The sequence below is a fragment of the Phasianus colchicus genome, chromosome 1 (genome assembly GCF_987193195.1).
Source record: "Phasianus colchicus chromosome 1, bPhaCol1.hap1.1, whole genome shotgun sequence".
In the NCBI taxonomy this organism is placed as follows: domain Eukaryota; kingdom Metazoa; phylum Chordata; class Aves; order Galliformes; family Phasianidae; genus Phasianus; species Phasianus colchicus.
This window is the reverse complement of record NC_143436.1, coordinates 51,962,052-51,979,415: the sequence shown is the minus strand read 5'-3', so window position 1 is coordinate 51,979,415 and position 17,364 is coordinate 51,962,052. Positions and strand designations below refer to the sequence as shown.

General features: G+C 49.7%; 1 long non-coding RNA gene across 2 annotated transcripts in view; it reads right to left on the bottom strand.

The window, feature by feature from the left end:
- The window catches only part of LOC149919604 (uncharacterized), a 45,686-nt gene extending 40,953 nt beyond the window's left edge, over positions 1–4,733 (bottom strand). Inside the window, exon 1 of one of the 2 annotated variants that reach the window (XR_016467734.1) lies at positions 4,387–4,733. This is a non-coding gene — a long non-coding RNA (uncharacterized LOC149919604). Of the gene's footprint in view, positions 1–4,224; positions 4,366–4,386 lie in introns of those variants that run through there. The other variant, XR_016467735.1, reaches the window with a different exon arrangement.
- Positions 4,734–17,364: the final 12,631 nt, after the last annotated feature.

Sequence of the window (17,364 nt, the reverse complement as noted above, 5' to 3'; positions counted from 1 at the left end):
GTGTCTATTGTGCCTCCAATGGTGAATAGTTTGTCACCAAAACTACTCAGAACTGGTGTGGGTGCTGGGAAGCAGAGGGGAAGGGATTTCCCCACAAGCCAGTTGTGGCAGAGCTACAATGCCGTGACCCTCTTTCCACATCATGCTACAGATGACCCTTCCTCACATAAGTATCAGCTCCACCTCTCTGCTATCAGAATAACTGACACCCACAGGAATCGAATCCATCCATGTCTTCTTGTAAATAGTACTTCCCCTACAGCTTACCAAAATCAGATAGGCATTATCTTTGTGTGCGGATGTTTCTGCATAGAGAAAAACATGGATTCCTGACTCCAGACACTTCATCTCACCTCTGAGAAATTCACGTGGCACCATCAGCTCCGTAAAGCACAGCCTGGAACTAAACTCTAAGGCAAAAATGCTGAAAAACTGGAGATGCGCTCCTGGGCTGAGGGCACTTGGGAAGGCAAGGCCCCAGAACACCCATTGGGTCCATGCAGAATAATGGATGGGCCTCACCTTCCGCAATAGGTCAGATTCTGCTCCAGGGTTTTGATCCTGTGCCTGCCTCTGTGACATGTGGTGTCATGCTATACAGCACTATATTGCCATTGTGTTTACCCAAACCAGGTCTGCCTGGGAACCTCAAAATCTCCCTGCAATCAGCAACAGCTTTCTCACAAATCCTTAGGACCACTCACCTCCACCTGGCTCCTAATGGCTTATTTCCAGCCCCTTATAATGCCATTGAAAGCAACAACCACCCTCCCCTCCTTCTGGACCTCAGCTGGTCAGCTGGAACTGGGTTTCCTCTTGGCTTGGAAGTATTGAGCAAATGAGGTCATTTCTCCTCAGCAACATATAATTATTTGGTCAGTCCTATTCACGAGCAAGCAGTTCATCTCAGGCAATGCCCAAGTACTTCCATGTTCCCAGGAGACACAAAGTCCGCTGTCACCCCCATTCTCTTGAAGAGGAGCTCATGGGACAGCAAAGTGAGGCACAAAGCTGCCCCACTGGATAGAGAACACAGGAAAGCCAGGACACAGACACAGCTCTAATAACATGAGGCAATAAGTACTGTCAGACCATAGAATTATAGAATCATTAATGTTGGAAAAGACTGCTAAGATCATCCAGTCCAACTGTCAGCCCATCACCATCATGAGACCTAAGCAACTACAGCAGACTCACAGCAGCAGTCCTATGGCACTGCCACCTCCCAAAAGCCAAACTGGACAGTCCTATGGGCAGAACACATGGTGTTCTGCAGGTTTCCCCATACATACCCACAGCCATCACTGCTCAGGACAGCTCTGCTTCTTCCTGGAGGAAAAAATAGAAGAACCTCTGCTTCCAGTTTTCCTGTGCTGAGTTGCTCCTGTCCTGCCCTGGTCTCCAGGTATGAGGGGGGGCTGCAGGCGTGCCTGAGAGATGTCACATCCCTTCCCCAGAGCTGGGCACATCTCCTCTGCTTTCATGAGTGTAAGGACAGAGCTGTTCCCTTATCTCCTGTGCTAATATAAGGAACAGCTTTGTCCAAGCCCACGCTTACAGAGGACAGAGGGAAAAAAAACCACAATGTTTGGGCTAAGGGAGAGAACAACCAGGTTTCTCTTTCCCAGCAGTTGTGCTGATATTTTGTGACACGGCTGCTGACAGCGTCAGGAGGTTGCAGCGGGCCCTGATGTGACCACAAGCTTTTTTTCCCAGGTGGGCAGCGCTCTCCGCCACTTGCGAGCAGGGTCAGACGAGGCAGCTGCACCCTGCCTGGAGCCGCATCTGCCTTCTGACACGACCCAGGTAACCAGCACAGCCACATCGCCCTCCCTCCTCCCTGCCTGCGGTTCTACCTTTCTGATTTTAACCGCAGGCTGCCCCATCGCCTAAACAACCCCTCCTAACACCCCTCTGCTGTATGCTCCCTACAAGCAGCTTTCACTGCATGGCATTGCTTTGCACCGGCTCAGACAACGCAATCCCAAAAGCCCACATCTCCTGGAACTGGGTGAAGAGAGGGAAAGGCCATGCATCCGCAGCTCCTGTTGTGGTTTTGGATGGGAAGAGAGAGATGGAGGCAGCTCCCTGTATCCCGCTTTAGGTTTGATGCCCTGAAAGGCAAACCCATTGCAGGGGGAAATAAGAGGACGAGGAGGGTGGTGGGTGGGGAAAGGGCTGGGGAAATCAGTGGGGTCATAGTGGCTGCTTCTCACCCCCGGCACCGCGGCAGAAGCCCTCCAGTCCCTGCAGTTCCCTCACTGCTGCTGGTACAGAGGGGGGAGGTGAAAGGGGGGGCTGTATTTAAATATATTAATAATGCATGCTCTATGCAAATGAAGGTTCCTTGGAATATTATTGCATTAGTGATGCTGCTGGGCTGCATTTCCCCAGACCTAGCAGTGATGGGGTGCAAGGAGACTGGGAGGGGACAGAAGGATGGGGGTCACCCCAAATCCTCCCATACCCTCACAGTACCTCTTCACCCCCTCCACCCGGCACCCCCACATCACACACTCCCACATCCTCCCACCTCCTGATGCATGACAAATACCTTGGCTCGCAGCAGGCAATGCAGCCTTCCCTCTTCCCAGGCCCCCTTCAGGGCCACGGACCCCCCTCATACATACACATACACTGATCGTCATTACATCCCTCCTCCAATCTCAGCAGCCCTCTCCCAGCTCCCCAGCTTCCCTTAGAGCTCCCTACCTCCAGGGTGGGCAGAAGGGTTGTGCTCTCCAGCCTTTAGGGGAAAAAGGAGGGGAGAGGGGGTAACCCCTGAGCCTGGCCCGCACACGTGCACCCACTCTATGTGCACACACCAGCCCCCAGCAGCAGCAGGCGCCTGTGTGAGGATGCAAACTAACCGCGGCTGCAAGATGCACACACCCGCAGCACACAAGCAATGCTCTTTGCTCCCCACCACTACAGACACCTCCTTCTTTGGCTACTCACAAGGATGTTTGCAAGCACAGTGCTTGTGCACATCCTGCTCCCCACCGCCTCCGACCTCCTGCACACATGCACACATGTGCGCTGGCATGCATGCACACAGGGCCAGGGGGGAGCCACCCCAGCACACATACAGGAGGGTATTATGCAGAGCAGCTCCCGAGTACGCTGCCTGCTGCAGCGTTAGCAGATTTATGCTGCCTTTCCCCAACCAGATCCAAGCTATGGAATGGGAACAGCGGCAGCTGTGTACTCCTGCCCATCCTGGGATGAGGTTAGGATGCGTCTGTTCGTCTTTCTCCTCCACCCCCCACCCCTCCTTCTTCCCCATCCTCTTGCTCCCATTCATTCATTCATCTTCTCCTCCCCCCATCCCATGCCCCAAAGCAGGAGGATCTTGATGCATAAAAATGTGGGCACGCTTTCCCTGCTGGAATAAATGGGCATACAGGCAACCTGCAAGCAATGCCTGTGCACATCCACATGCATCCCGCTTGCTGTCCTGGGCCCCTACGTAAATAGCTAGATCCCACCACTACCACACTCACACACACACACTCTCACACTCGCCAGACACCACGCAATGACTTTCGTGCATCCAGCAGCCTCCCAGCAGAGCGGTGTCAGAGCAGAGCCCAGATTTACTCACTCCCCTGCATTCAAACCAGGCAAACACACACAGACATGGACACAGCCTGGGCTGCAAAGGCTCCCTGGCAAAGTTTGGGATGGGTCTGCCTTCTTCTCCCCATGCTAACTGCTACCAATTTACACATATGTCTGTGTATCTACAGTTACATGGATATAAAGGCGGTATAGGCATAAAACTATAGATATATTTACACATACGTTCATACAGAGAGGCATATACCTATAGATATGAATACCTATAGATATGGGGGTATATACCTATAGGTATATACAGATATACCTACAGATATATGTTTATGTATAGATGTATACATTAATATAGAGAGATGAACACACACACACAGACACAAAAAATATGCATGGATCCTCTCCCCTTGCGGGTTCTGGACTGAAGCACAGCAGACAACCCAGCTTGCATGCAAAGCCCTAGATCTACTCAGCATCCCGATCCCCGGCACATACACAAACATACACGGAGATGGTGATGGGGAGCACCTCTCTCCCTACCACCACTGATGGGTGATGCGATGATGGGGAGCACCTCTCCCCCAGCTTCGTTCCCTCCCGTCTCCCATATGGGCATTTTCCCCACTCCTTCCCCATCTCCCACGCACTCACCCCGGCTCAGAGACACCCACCCGTGGGTGGGCAGCGGGGAAAAGGCGATCCCTCCATCCTGCCCCTCTCCGCTCCCCCTCCGAGCTCAGCCGCGTCTCCGAGCGGGCGACACCGAGCCGTACGCACCGAGTGTGTCACACGCACACGCACACACACACATACCTGCTCCTGGAGGGCCGCTCCCACGCGTGACATGCCCCGTGGAGGCGCGAACCGCAGCCCTTCCGCGCTGTCCCCCGCCCCGTGTCACCCCTCCCGGCTGCTCTGTCCCCTAAGCAGCGCTCCCCGCCGCGCACAGGAGCAGCCAGGGCAGGGAGCGCACAGCCGGGGGGGGGGTTGCTGCCTTCTCCGCATCCGCATCACCGGGGGAAGAAGGCATTTAAACGACGAGCGATGGCTGCGCCGCGGGCCAGGCTGCCGGGGCTGTGCTCGTGCCGGCTGCCAGCGGCGGAGCTGCCTCTGCCATGGATGGAGCCGGCGCCGAGCTCTGCTCGCCCGGTGCGGGAGGAACGGGGTGTGAGGGGGGTGGGGGGACCGGAGGGATGGGGCAGGCACGGCGCCGGCCCACGCGTGACAGCGGCAGCGGCTGTAGGGAACGCACACGCACACACACGCGAGCAGCAGCACCTCAGCTGCTCTGGATCGTGTCACCGACGTGAAAACACAATGGTTTCTAAGAATGGCACACACACACGCGTGCTCTGAAGCAACAGCTACATGCAACACCCCTGCAGGTGGATGCACATTACATGTATGGATGCCGTGCAGGTATGTGGCATGTGCGGATGTGAAAGCCGTGGGAAACTGCACCTCAGTGTGTGCCCCTGTGGTATTCTGCACATCAGCACATACAGATGCAACAGGAGTTTGGGAAAAACCCTCACTCCCACACATACACATGCATGGGGAGACTTTCCCACGCCTGCTCAGATCAGCATCTTCTTGGACATACCACATATATGTTCCAGCTTCCTGGAAGATCGAAGTGCACATCCGCCACCATGGATGGAGATCTCACCTACAGACAGAAAGAAGCACACGTGTGCATCAGGTGCTGGAGAGCTGGCCCAGCTCAGCCCCCAAACACACAAGGTGATACCTGCTTTGAAACCAACAAAGGAAGCATACATAGAAAGCATACATGTCAGCCAGACATCAGATGCACAAACCATGTTCCACATTCCTCACAATCAGATGTGGAGGGATGCTCTGTCTTGCCCAGCCACACATAGCCATGCAACAGCTGCAAAGAAACTAAGGAATGCAGCTTATGGGATGGGAATTGCTTTCCTGAGCTGTGCAATCCAGTCTCCTGCTATTGCAGGCAGCCACGTGTCACAGCCTTGCTCAGAAATGTCTCAAGGTCCATTCTGGTGCTGGGAAGCGCTTTGCTCCCTGCTCAGAGCTGGCTCTGATGTCAGCATCCTGACCCAACACTTGCATTTCTTCATGACCAACTCACACCCACATGCTCCTATGCCAGCTGCGCATGTGCCTCTCACTGGAGGTAGCAGCAACAAAAGGAAATGCTTCACACACAGCTGAGCAGACACTGTTTGCATCCCTTCTTCACACAGCCACACTCACAGCAGCTGGGTGAAGGCATTCTTCTCAGCACCAGTATGTACAAGCTCTCAACATCTGGGAGAACAGACACCCGATTCTGCTTATCCCATCATGCACATGCACCACAATTACTAAATATGTGATATTGTGATTTCCAGCTGCATCCAAAGAGTCATCGCTGTGGACCCACTCCTTGTTCTTCAATGCCAATATAGGTGTTGAAGAAATACATAAGCAATCTATCACACACCTTTATGTGGGGTGAGCTCCTTTGACACTGTACATTTTTCTCACTGCTGGGAGAGAAATTACCTCACATAAATCTAAACCCAACAAGGATGGAACTGCCCCAAGTCTTCTCACATGCATTCTGCATCCTCAGGGACAGAACAGCAAACACACAAAACCAGCTCCAGCCTCACACCTAAGATGGCACCAAGAAACACTTTTGTCCATTAGATGCACAAATATAAGGGCATCATCCTTGTGGAAAATGGTGGTTAGGAAGCTTCTTGTATTCTCTTTTCCCCAAAATCCATGAGCTGAAGTCAGAAAACACACAGATGCTTCTCAGAAAGAGAGAGGGTTGGAATTAGGTGGTCTTTAAAGTCCCTTCCAACCATTTTGGGTGGTCCTGTGTGGAGCCATGAGACGGAGTCAATGCTCCTTATGGGTCGCTTCAAGCTTGAGATATTCTATGATTTATGAACCCAAACCATTCTATGAGACACAAGGGTTGAGCAGCTTTGAGGACATTTCTGTGCACTCCCTGATCCATCAGATGTCTGTTCCCACTGAGTTAAATGACAAACCTACTTGCTCCACCTGGGATGAGAAAGGCTACAAACTTCAGTTTCCTTGTCTTGATCATTTGGGGGAGTTATGATTGTGGATTATTTCCTTTCAAGCTCACTTAAAGCTAAAAACTGTGGGAATTAAGTCTTGCTTCCGTTATTTTTACACTCCCTGAGAAACACAGGCTGTATTGAAAGAAATGGTTTCCAACACCAAATCAAAACAGGATTTTCTTCTGATGGAATTCCTCCATGATTGTCTCTCAAGAGATGGGACCCCGCCAGCTTTGCTGCTGATGCAGCCACTGGGAGGTGCTGGGACAAGATCCTTGTGTTTCTGTGGCTGAAGGGGACGTCAGATTGTCCTACCTTACACTTACACAGACCCATGAACAGTTCTTCAATCAAACAGACTGAACAGAGCCAAGAGACACATAGAAGTAAGCAGCACATCCCCAGGGATGTGGGGCACTTGGGTCCTCTATCTGATTCCAAGCCATGCCCTCAGTGTTTATTTGCCCCATGACAGATGATCAGATATAAGGTAGAGAAGCTCACCCTCATGTTTATTTTGCAGAGGCTCTGTCCTTGTCAGAAGCCCTGAAAAGACTCTGTTGTTTGTTACTTCACAAGAAAGAAAGAAAAAAAAAGGAAAAAAAAAAAAAAAAAAGAACCTCACCAAGCAAAAAAAAAAAAAAAAAAAAAAAAAAAGTAAGTACGTCACGGATACTTTAGTGGAAGTCAGCTGCAGGCGCGTTCTGCTCTATGCCCAACACCACAGAAGAATAATCACCTTCTCATTCTTTCGTGCTGATGCTGCTGAGACAACCGCCCTCCAGCCTCTCTGTCTCCCTAACAGAGACGGAAACACAGAGACAGAAACAGTCCCACAGATTGCTCTGTTTTACATGTTTAACTGAAGTTTTAACCTTCTGCTGCGTGCTGGGGTTACCAGAGCTCACATTCAGCATCCCCCACCGCCGGGTCCTTGAACTGGGCAGCGTGGGTGCATGCCAAGCACAGTCAGTGAAGGATCACAGAGCCCTTTTCCCTCTTTGCCTCCTCCCCATCCATCCATCTGTGCCCCCCGTGGGGTCCCACCACTGGAAAAGAGGTCCTCAGGAGGAGGCTGGGCTCAGCCCTCGCTGCAGTCTCAATCTCTGCCCTGATCTATACTGCGGTGAGCAGTGACAGATTGATTTTACAGCTCTGCTTGGAGCCGGCCGCTGGCCCTGGGCTGTGGATGAATCAGCTTTCTCTGGGCCTTGGCTTTTATTTCATTATTTCCCTGCAACTTCCCTCACAGGCAGCAAAAGAGAGAGCAAGAGGGAGAAGCACCGTGTTGGCAGATTTCCTTCCTTGCTTGTGGGACTGTGGGAGCAGGGAGAGAAGGGATTTTTTCCTGGAGACTGACAGCTGTCAGCAATGAAGATGGAAGGCTCTTTCTGCACGGGTGGCTGCACACAGCATTCGTGGGAGATGGCGAGCACAGAGCGAGCACTGCATCACACGGACAATTCCTGCACTGCTGCACTGGAGCCTCCTCCTTTGCCATATGGAGCAGGGAGCATTTTTCAGCGTGTTTGGAAATAATATCCCATGTGAGCTTTGGTCATTACCATGCTCAGAGAATCCAAGGTGGGAGTGCTGCCAGATTCTGCCTTAATATGTGTGGAGCTAGAGGAGGCACATGGGCTGCACACCACTGTCTCCGTCATGCTGAGAGGTCTGCAAGCATACCATAGTTAGCAGGCTCTGCCAGGATGAGACACAGAATTGGCCTTCTTCTCTGCCCTAGCTGTGGAAGCACTGCAATTGACCAGGTGGAGCCAAGTTCAGTTCTAACTCCATCGGTTTCTGTGCTGTGAAGAGCAACTTTGAACTCAATCGAGCTGGGAGCAGTGAATCCCTCTGTGAAATTGTTAGGAAAAATTTATTCTCAGAAAGAGCGGTGCTGCAGTGACACAGGCTGCCCAGGGAGGTGATGGAGTCGCTGTTCCTTGGAGATGTTTCAGAGCTGTGTGGATGTGGCACTGAGGACATGGTTAGTGGGCATGGTGGGGATGGGCTGACGGTTGGACTAAGTGATCTTGAGATGTTTTCCAACATTTATGATTCTGTGATTCTGTGAAATGAAAGGACAGAAAGGCATTGGGTTTTCCAGCCCTGGTCTGGAACCACAGTGGAAAAGTTGAAGCCCTTATGGTTTCCTTTAGTAGGCACAAGTTTGGAAGAACTGGTCTCCATGGAAGAGGCAGGACCAACCCAAAGTGCAATGAATGTGTTCCATTCCACATACCAAACACACTGAGAATGAATGGGAGCAAATCTGTGCTTTATCAGACTTGCTGTTGAAAAATCCCTTTGTCAGAGATGAAAGGAAGTGTTGTAGTCCTCTATCTGCACTGGCATCTGCCTTGAAAAAGGTGGAATAGTCAAGGGAGCCCACCACCAGTTTTTTTCTGCTCCAGCCTTCTTCCCACATGCTCACATCCCAAGAGGGGCTTCACATCACCGTGGGTGGCACATTCACAGCAATGATTCCAAGACCCATTGGTGGTTTTTAGCTGCTTTGTCATAGAGCTTTTCAGGTGGATGAATGGCCTGGGGAAGGAGGGTGTCTCAGAGGAGAGATGCTAGAGTCGCTGCAAATGGACAGCTAAGACGTTATGTCAATGGCTTCTGCAGCTGCGGACGCATCCTTCCTCTCTCCACTTGACCCTGAACGAGGATCAAAGAGTGGCCTTGTAGATGGCCAGACTGGCTCAAACAGACAGAAGGAAAAGGCCTTTTCATCTCTAAGGATCAAGAGGTGGGAGGGGAAGGGGAGGAGAGAGAAGATGGGAAAAGCAAGAGACAGGTTTCCCAGAGGTCTGTCCCAGCAAAAGGGAGGGAGGCAGTAAAGTCTATCTCATCTAAGTAAGCTTTTAATCTCTTGGGCTTTAATCTCTCTCATCAAGAATGAGACACAACATTAAGACAAGAAGAAATAGCAATTGGAAGGGAGATGGGGATGGTTAAGGAGACATAAAGGACTTTTGTTTCTAGGTCTTGTTACTTTCCTCTATGTCTCTCTCTCTCCTCCCTTCCTTTTCCCCCTCTGCTTACAGTGATAATATAAATAGTGACCAGACAGGCACAGATACCTGCTGGGGGCTCCTGGAGAAAGGGCAGTTAGTGGTATAGGGGTGACCCATGGCGACCACCTATGGGACATAGAGGCACAAAGCCCTGTACCACACATGTGACTCCTTCAGAGTCTAACAGCAAACACTGCCCCTAAATCCTGTCCTTGTCCCAGACAGGGTATCCCAAAGAAGCTGTCCCACCCCCCACTGGCAGAGGAGAGATGGATTATAGGAGGACCAGGGAGGAATTGGTGGCACCAACTGCCTCATCCTTGTCTCAGCTTCCCCATCTGTCCAATCCCGTGGATAATAATCCTCACCTCAGAGGGTGATTGTGAGAGGTTAATGAATTAATGTTTGCAAAAGCTTCAGATAAAAGGCTAAGGATTATTACTGTCGTTCTGCATGGAAACTGCTCCCAATGAGCATTTCCCACCTCCTCCCCCTGTGAGCCTGGGGGATCGTCTGACACAGATCCAGCCACACAGGAACTCCCCCAGAGATGGGATTACGGAGAGAGCAACAGAAAGGGCTGCAGGAGAGACAGTATTAAAGGGAAGACAAATCGGGGACACTCCATCAGCCAGGCTATGAGGCTGAGAGCCTCTCAGTTCACCCTCTAACCATTGGTGACAAATCCATCCCATCCCCACCAAAGTTCCCAGATCCGACCACAGCAAGCCCCTCCTCATGCCCTTTCACAGCTATTGACTGATGTGAGCCTGTTGAACAAGGTACATTGGTTTTAAGTGAAGCTTAATTCTGAAAGGAAACTTCCGTGCTGCTGGCTTGGGGCAAGAAAAGAAACGAACCCAAACAAGCACTACATTCACATAGATAGGCAGAGGCTATCTGGGAGCAGATTTCAATGTCTTAAATCTTGTGCATGGTATTTTCCAGGCTGGAATCAGGAAATAATTCAAAGCTTTAGTCGTAACGCTATTATACATCTCTCCCTCATACACAAGCATAACCTCAAGAGAGAAGAGCCCTCCCTAACTCACCTACTATAAATACACTGAACCACTTAAAATGGCTACATTAAAAGAGAGCTGGTAATTTGATAGTGGTCTCCATTTAATTAGATTAGGCTCTTATTGAACTCAAGGACTACAAGCAGCTGATCCTGCTTTCTTTTTCAGTATTACCCTCTCAGCTGCCACGCTGACATGACCATCAACCCTCTCTCCATGCTTGGTCTTCAAGTGATGCTGAAAGGGGAAGTCTCAGGGACCAAGAGCTGTGGTCAGGCAAAGCATTTAAATTCATGCCCTTGCCCCTGCACTGAGGCCTCTGCAAAGCTATGGGACTTGCCCTGCCATTGAAGTTGGGGTTAAGTATCTGGGACAAGCCTTCTTCTGAGCCAACAGCTCCTATTCATAGGTCAAGCAATGTTCTTGGTTTTCTTAGCCACGTTACCTTACAACTTTCCATAAACAATGCATCTGTGTCTGGAGAAAATATGAACTAGAGTATAGCAATGATTCTGAAGGTCACAAGGAGACAGAGTCACCAATTTTTGTCTAAATACCTTTACACAACTGCATGTGAGAGTACAGGGGAGAGGGGGAGAGGAGGGGTTGAGTTAAGGACAAATCTTGTAGTCACTGGCAACTTGAGATGAAACCTCACTGCCGTCCCATTCCTGAGTGGTCAGATCACCAACCTCAGCATGAATCATGTCTGTGTCACAGCAGTGCAGAACACCAAATTCACAAGCAGAGCTTGCCTTACCTGGGTCACAAAGCTGTTCTATCATAGCAGGGGTAAAAGGCAGCCTCTATAGCACAACGTGTGGGCACTTGCACTTGCACTTACACTTGAGCTAGGCAAACAACTTACAGCACAGTTAGTCTCCCCTGCAAGCAAGAACAAGGGAACAGAGGACAGCACTACCTTGGTATTGTCCTCAGGAGACTAAAGCAGTTAACAAAACACAAACATAGCCGGAAGCCTTCTAAAATTACCTTGTTTTCCCAATTGCTCACTTGGAGAGAAATAAGTGACCTGCTTGTAGGTTACTGGGGCTAGCTGGCAGAGTTTATAGCATTGTTGATAAGAAGACAGAAAGACACCTGGAAGGGAGAGGTGTTCTGGTGTTGGGGCCAGACTTGGGACAGATGGATTTGGGATGGACAAGGGGCCATGCCATGCCTCCCCACCCCCATCAATGCAGAGAGCCAGCCTGTGCCTTATGCAGGAGTCCCAGTCTGCTCTCCCTGGAGTCTGATCCTGTTCTCACTTGAATCCAGGCTAATTGTGGCACTACTGTTAAACTGAAAAGTTAAGCTGTCACCTCTCCCACCCAGATCCTTCAATCCCCGCTCGATGACCTTCATTCTGTCCCTACTTCTGCACAAGTTGCCCCCTCCACAAAGCACCATCCAATCCCCAGACCTTTTCCTCTCCATCAACAATGGAGGAAGTTGGCTTTAATGACAGACAATTTGCTATTCAGTATGTTCTTAATTAATATTAAAATCTATGTCAGGTTGGGGTTTTTGTTGTTGTTGTTGGTTTTTTTAAATTCTCTCTCTCTCTCTTTGTTATTTATTCGTTTCGATTTTTTATTTTACCTCATTAATGTAGCGGTGATTTAGATGCAGTTTCCTCTCTCTGCTGCACTTAATGAGTCGTCAGCTTTATTCACTCTCACCCGCGTCCTCATGGGAGCACGCTTTGATTTTCTAGTGGGTGCATGAAAACACAGATTAAAGCAATTAGACAGAAATAATCTTAGGGAAAGGGGAGAGAGATCCAGAGCGCCTAATTATACCATTTTAATCAAGACACAATTATGCAGAGACTTTTATAGATTATAAATTAACCAAACTCCAAAGGCAGAAAAAATATCATTTTAAATATGGTTCATTATGCTTGTTGTTTCTGCCTTGTGATCTCTCCCAAACTGGACTTCAAGTTTCACTTAGAAAAAGTTCTGGACGGGGTTTGGCAGGAATGGAAAAGAGAGAGACTCAGGAGAGCTGTTTTTGCTAGGACCTGGGAATCACAGCTGCACTTCTCACTCGTCTCACCAGGCTTTGACCACTGCCAGGCATGCCAGAAGACCTCCAGCTGCCTGCATGGTCAGATAAGGAGACCCCATCCAGAGGTGTGGGTTTTGTTTGCCCTGACAGGCTACGCTAAGATGTCAGTGAAGGACTGTGGGTACTGTAGTCTAAGAAGCAATTTTCCAAGCTACAAACATCCCAATTAAAAACACAGTGAGTGGGCAAACAGAAAACATCAGGCTGGATGTTTGGTTTTTTTCTTACGAACCCTGGAGGAACTTAAGCCAGCTGCTCCAGATTTATAGCTGCTCCAGATTTATTGCAGCAAAACCACCAGGCGCTCAGGCTCTCCGAGCACGTAGGAAGGTGCTCAGCTCCTGTCACCTCTTCAGAGGAGGCAGGAGACCCCCCAGCCCCAAGATCTCCAGGGAATACCATTTTCTCATGTAGCTGTCACACTGCTTTATGATGAGGGAAATGTCTAGACCTTGCATGGAAACGAGCAGGACAGTCCCTCTGATGGATATGACCAGGATAGCTGGGGAAGACAACAGCACGAGCAGTAGACCTCAGAGACTGACAGGCGCAGAGCTGTCCTGCTGTTAAGCCTCGGGCTCAGCAGCCCTTCCAAGTAGTGAAAGATGCTGCCTTCCCTCTGCACCAGAATTATATTGTACCCAAGGTCTCAAAGAGAAAAACCCAAGGCTGTACAACCACCATCTGCATCCATGTGCTGGGACTGCAGTGAACCGATGGAACAGATGTGGAAGTCCCTGGGACCCCTCCCCTTTGCAGCCTCCTCATCCACTTCCTCCTTCCCCTTTCTGCAGTGAGGAAAGCAGGGCTGCAGCCCTCCCCTGCGTTCTCTTGATCCCCTTTTCATCCTACACCCAGGGTGCAGCCCGACAGGGCTTTGGAGTGACCCCATTCCCTGACCAAGGTCTGGGTCTGGTGGGCGAGCGGCGGTACCGGAGTGCCCTCTGCTGGTCCCATTTCTGGACTGGTTGGACTGCCCAAGCCTTACACACCTCCAGCCACACAAACAAGACACCTTTGGGTTTCACCTTGCCCTTACCAAGCCATGTCGTGTTGGGCACTGCTCCAGCAGCAATACAAGCCGAGAAACGAGCAGTGTGTCATCCGGTGAGTGCTGCATCCACAGCCCCAAAGGAGCCAGCGTGGTGAGAAAGGAGGGACAGGGAGATGAGAAGCCAGAGCTTGGCTCCACACATGTGGGTGGGTGGGCGTGAGGTGCATGCGTTGCTCTCGCCGAGCGTTGCTGCGGAGATGCGTCAGGGACTCCCAGGGGCTTTCTGGCTGTGTTCCCAATTCCGTGGGAGGTAAAGTGCTTCTCTCGCTCCTTTGCTCCCAGAGGCAAGGCAGTCAGAGGCGTGGTGCGTGGGGCTGAGGAGCCTCTCTGGAGGCTTGGTGCCATTCGGATGGCTGAGCCGGCGATGGGAGAGAGGTTCTGACCATTTCAAATGAATCTCCACAAGGCTGGGGCAAAGCATCCTGGCCGTTGACCTGCTCCAATTTCCATGCCTTCATTCTTCATCCTGAATTTTCCTCCTGAGGTCACACAGAGATCTTTCAGTGCTTTGACAACCCCAATCTGCCACCACAAAGCCAGCAGGAAAGGCTGGAATCCTTCTGCCTGGAGCCAGGACAGTCACATTCAGACCTGCCAGGAAACTCCCAGGTTGTGCTAAAAACTCTTAAGACTGTGCACACAGAGTGGGGGTCAAAGTGCCCCTGGATCTATGCTGATTTATACCAGCTCAAAATCCGGCACGCTATCTCTCAGCTCCAGAGCTATGGAGGTGACCTTCTATTGCTCTTAGTAAAGAAGGAGAGAGATTACATTCGAAGGAGTTCAGGTCCCTCTGTGCAGCTGGTCACTTTGTACTGTGGTGTTTAAGTCATTCAAGCAGGATAACAGTGACCTGAAGAAAAACTGAGCTAATTAGCAGTGCTCTCTTCAATCTCCTTCCAAGCTCAAATGCTGCAGAAATGCTGAATACCAGGTCTGGTTATTGATAAATTGTTAGATGGAAACAGATAACAGAAACTGGATTATCCAGAGAGACGGCTGGGTTAGAGACTGTGTTGAGAATCTGGGGGACAAATTAGGGAGAGATGCAGTGTGGTGCTGAACCACACTGCAGGACCTGAAGAAAGTAAGGGAAGTCCCAGATGAGACCTGGAGGAGAGTCCCTGAGGAGAAAGCTGAGCTGAGCCCTGGAGAGCACTTCCACTGGAAGCTTCCTTTTGTAAATATTAAAATACAGCAACAGCAGAAATAACACATGCAATGGAAGGAATTTATTTATTTTTTCTTAGGAAATTAAACGAAGGTGTTCATCAGCCTCAGCAAATGGAACTGTGCTTTATCCTGCCCTGGAAGGAGACATTGAAATTGCTTAGATTGTGAGGCCTAACAAAAAACTTTAGCATGAGCTTAGCACACAGTGTTGCCACCATTTCTGGGACTGTTTGTGGTCTTGAAATGCCATGCGTGGCAGCTGTCTGCTAAGGAAGGCGCTGGGATGCACCATATATAACCAAGGCTTCCTTGGCCTCAGTTAAACTAAAGCAAAAACTAAACTGATGGCATCAAATGTGGAGTAAAAACTGGGCTGCCCTTTCCCTCAGCTTTCCACTGAATACCAGTGAGAGCACTACCCTCTATCCCCCTCCCACAGTCATCTAAATGTTGAGCTCCAGACAATGTGGAGCCATCCTCTGCTGCTATTAGCCTAAAATGATGGAAGAATCACAGGCCAGAAAAAAGCTTTGTCTGATATAAATGTAAATGTCACTTTAAAGTGGTTGCCTCCATCCTAACAGAAAATCCATCACCTCTTCCAAACACTTTGTGAGCTCTTCTGGATGCCATGGTGTAGCTTAGAGAACAAGGAGGAACACAAGTGCTATATTTCCAGATGCGTCTACTCAGTCCCCAGCTGCTGTGGTCCATTTAATTGTGGACGGATTTGTCACTGCCACAGGAGCTCCAGCTTTAAAAAGCTACAAAACAAGTGAAAGACAGTCAATAACTCCTTTTTTTTTTTTTTTTTTTTTTTTTTTTTTTTTTTTTTTTTCCCCCCACTACCCAAATCCAGATACCTGTGGTGCTGGCATGAATCCCATCCTCCATGCTACACTGCCTAAATCCCATCCAAAGTGGTGTCAGGCTGGGAGTTCTCTGAACTCCTGTAAATTAAAATGGTTTTCTGCAGCTGAAACTGATATACCACCTTCCCAAACTGGATCACTTCCAAGTAGTACAGTAGACTTCAGAAGGCTTATTACTCATTAGGTACCAAATCCTACCAAATAAACCAATGTACGCTATTGGCATCCTTCAGCAGAGCACTGAGAACTTGCATCAGGGAGATCTCAGAGAAATAACAGTTTGCAAAGCTCCCAGGTAGAAGCCTCTTAGGGCTATAAGGGTAAGAGCAGAGAGATGAAAATCTGCACTGGATTACTGAAACAAGCTTTGACTACAGCTTTCTGTAAGCTTCCTCTTTCCCTCCAGGTCTCGGTGGACTTCTGCCCTGTTTCCATGCTGGTGGGAACAGACTGTGATGGAAACAAAACCAGAAGTTCTTCTGATATTTGAGAACTGAAAGCTGGCTATACAAAAGAAAAGGGGATGGAGGGATACAGAGAGAACGGAAGGGCACAGATGCCAGGAAAGAGAACACAGGGCAGGAAGGGAAGGGGGAAGTCTGACGGAGAGAAGGAGAGGGATCTGGAGGGATTGCCTGATGTCAAATCTGATAGAAAAGAGGATTTGTCTGCAAAAAATAACGCAGATCTAAGCCACAGTTTCAGAGCAGCTGTGTACAGAGCTGTAGCACCCTGTATTTGTTCTTAAACAAGAGCAAAAAAAGGGTTAGTGTTAGTTGCAAGGCAAGGTAGAATTGTGCCACATCAGGAGGCTGTCCATCAGCCTGCACCAAAATGAAGGAAAGGCAAAAAAAGAGGGAAGGCAAGATAAATCGTGGTAGAGGCAAGGTAAGACAGGGGAAGAAAAAAAAAAAAAAAAAAAAAAGCAGGAAAAGGCAGTGGAAGGCAAGTAGGTGAAAGCAGAGGCATGTCGGACCCGTCCCTCTCCAGGGTGCTGACCAGAGCTTCCGCCTCCCAACCCTTCTCCTCTTCCTGCTCTCTCCCCGCACAGAGGGCAAGGGCCATTCCAGAGATTTCAAGCAGTTACCAAAGCACTGTGCTCCTAAAGTGAGCCGAGCAAAGGGGAAAATAACACATCATCAAAGGGATGCAAAAGACAGTTTTCCTCTCCCTTACTGTCTTAAGGCAAGACTAGTTGAGTGGTAGTGAAATGCAAAGATCACTCATCATCTGAGTCTCTCTGTGTAGGGTGAACTTCACTCTTCCTCAGGCTAGAGGTTAAGCTCTCAGTACTTCCATCCTGTGTTGTCCTGGATGTCTGAGTGCACTTTGAAACTGCTGTTGCTGTGTCCCAGGCTCTCAGCATCCACACTGGAAGAGTAGAGAATCAAATGGGATGATGGACTTGGCTGTTCTTCCTGCACATGATCTGTCTATACTGTATGATCAGGAATTGATTGTCACACAACTGCCATGCACTGAGCTACGTTTGTCACCAGGGAGCTT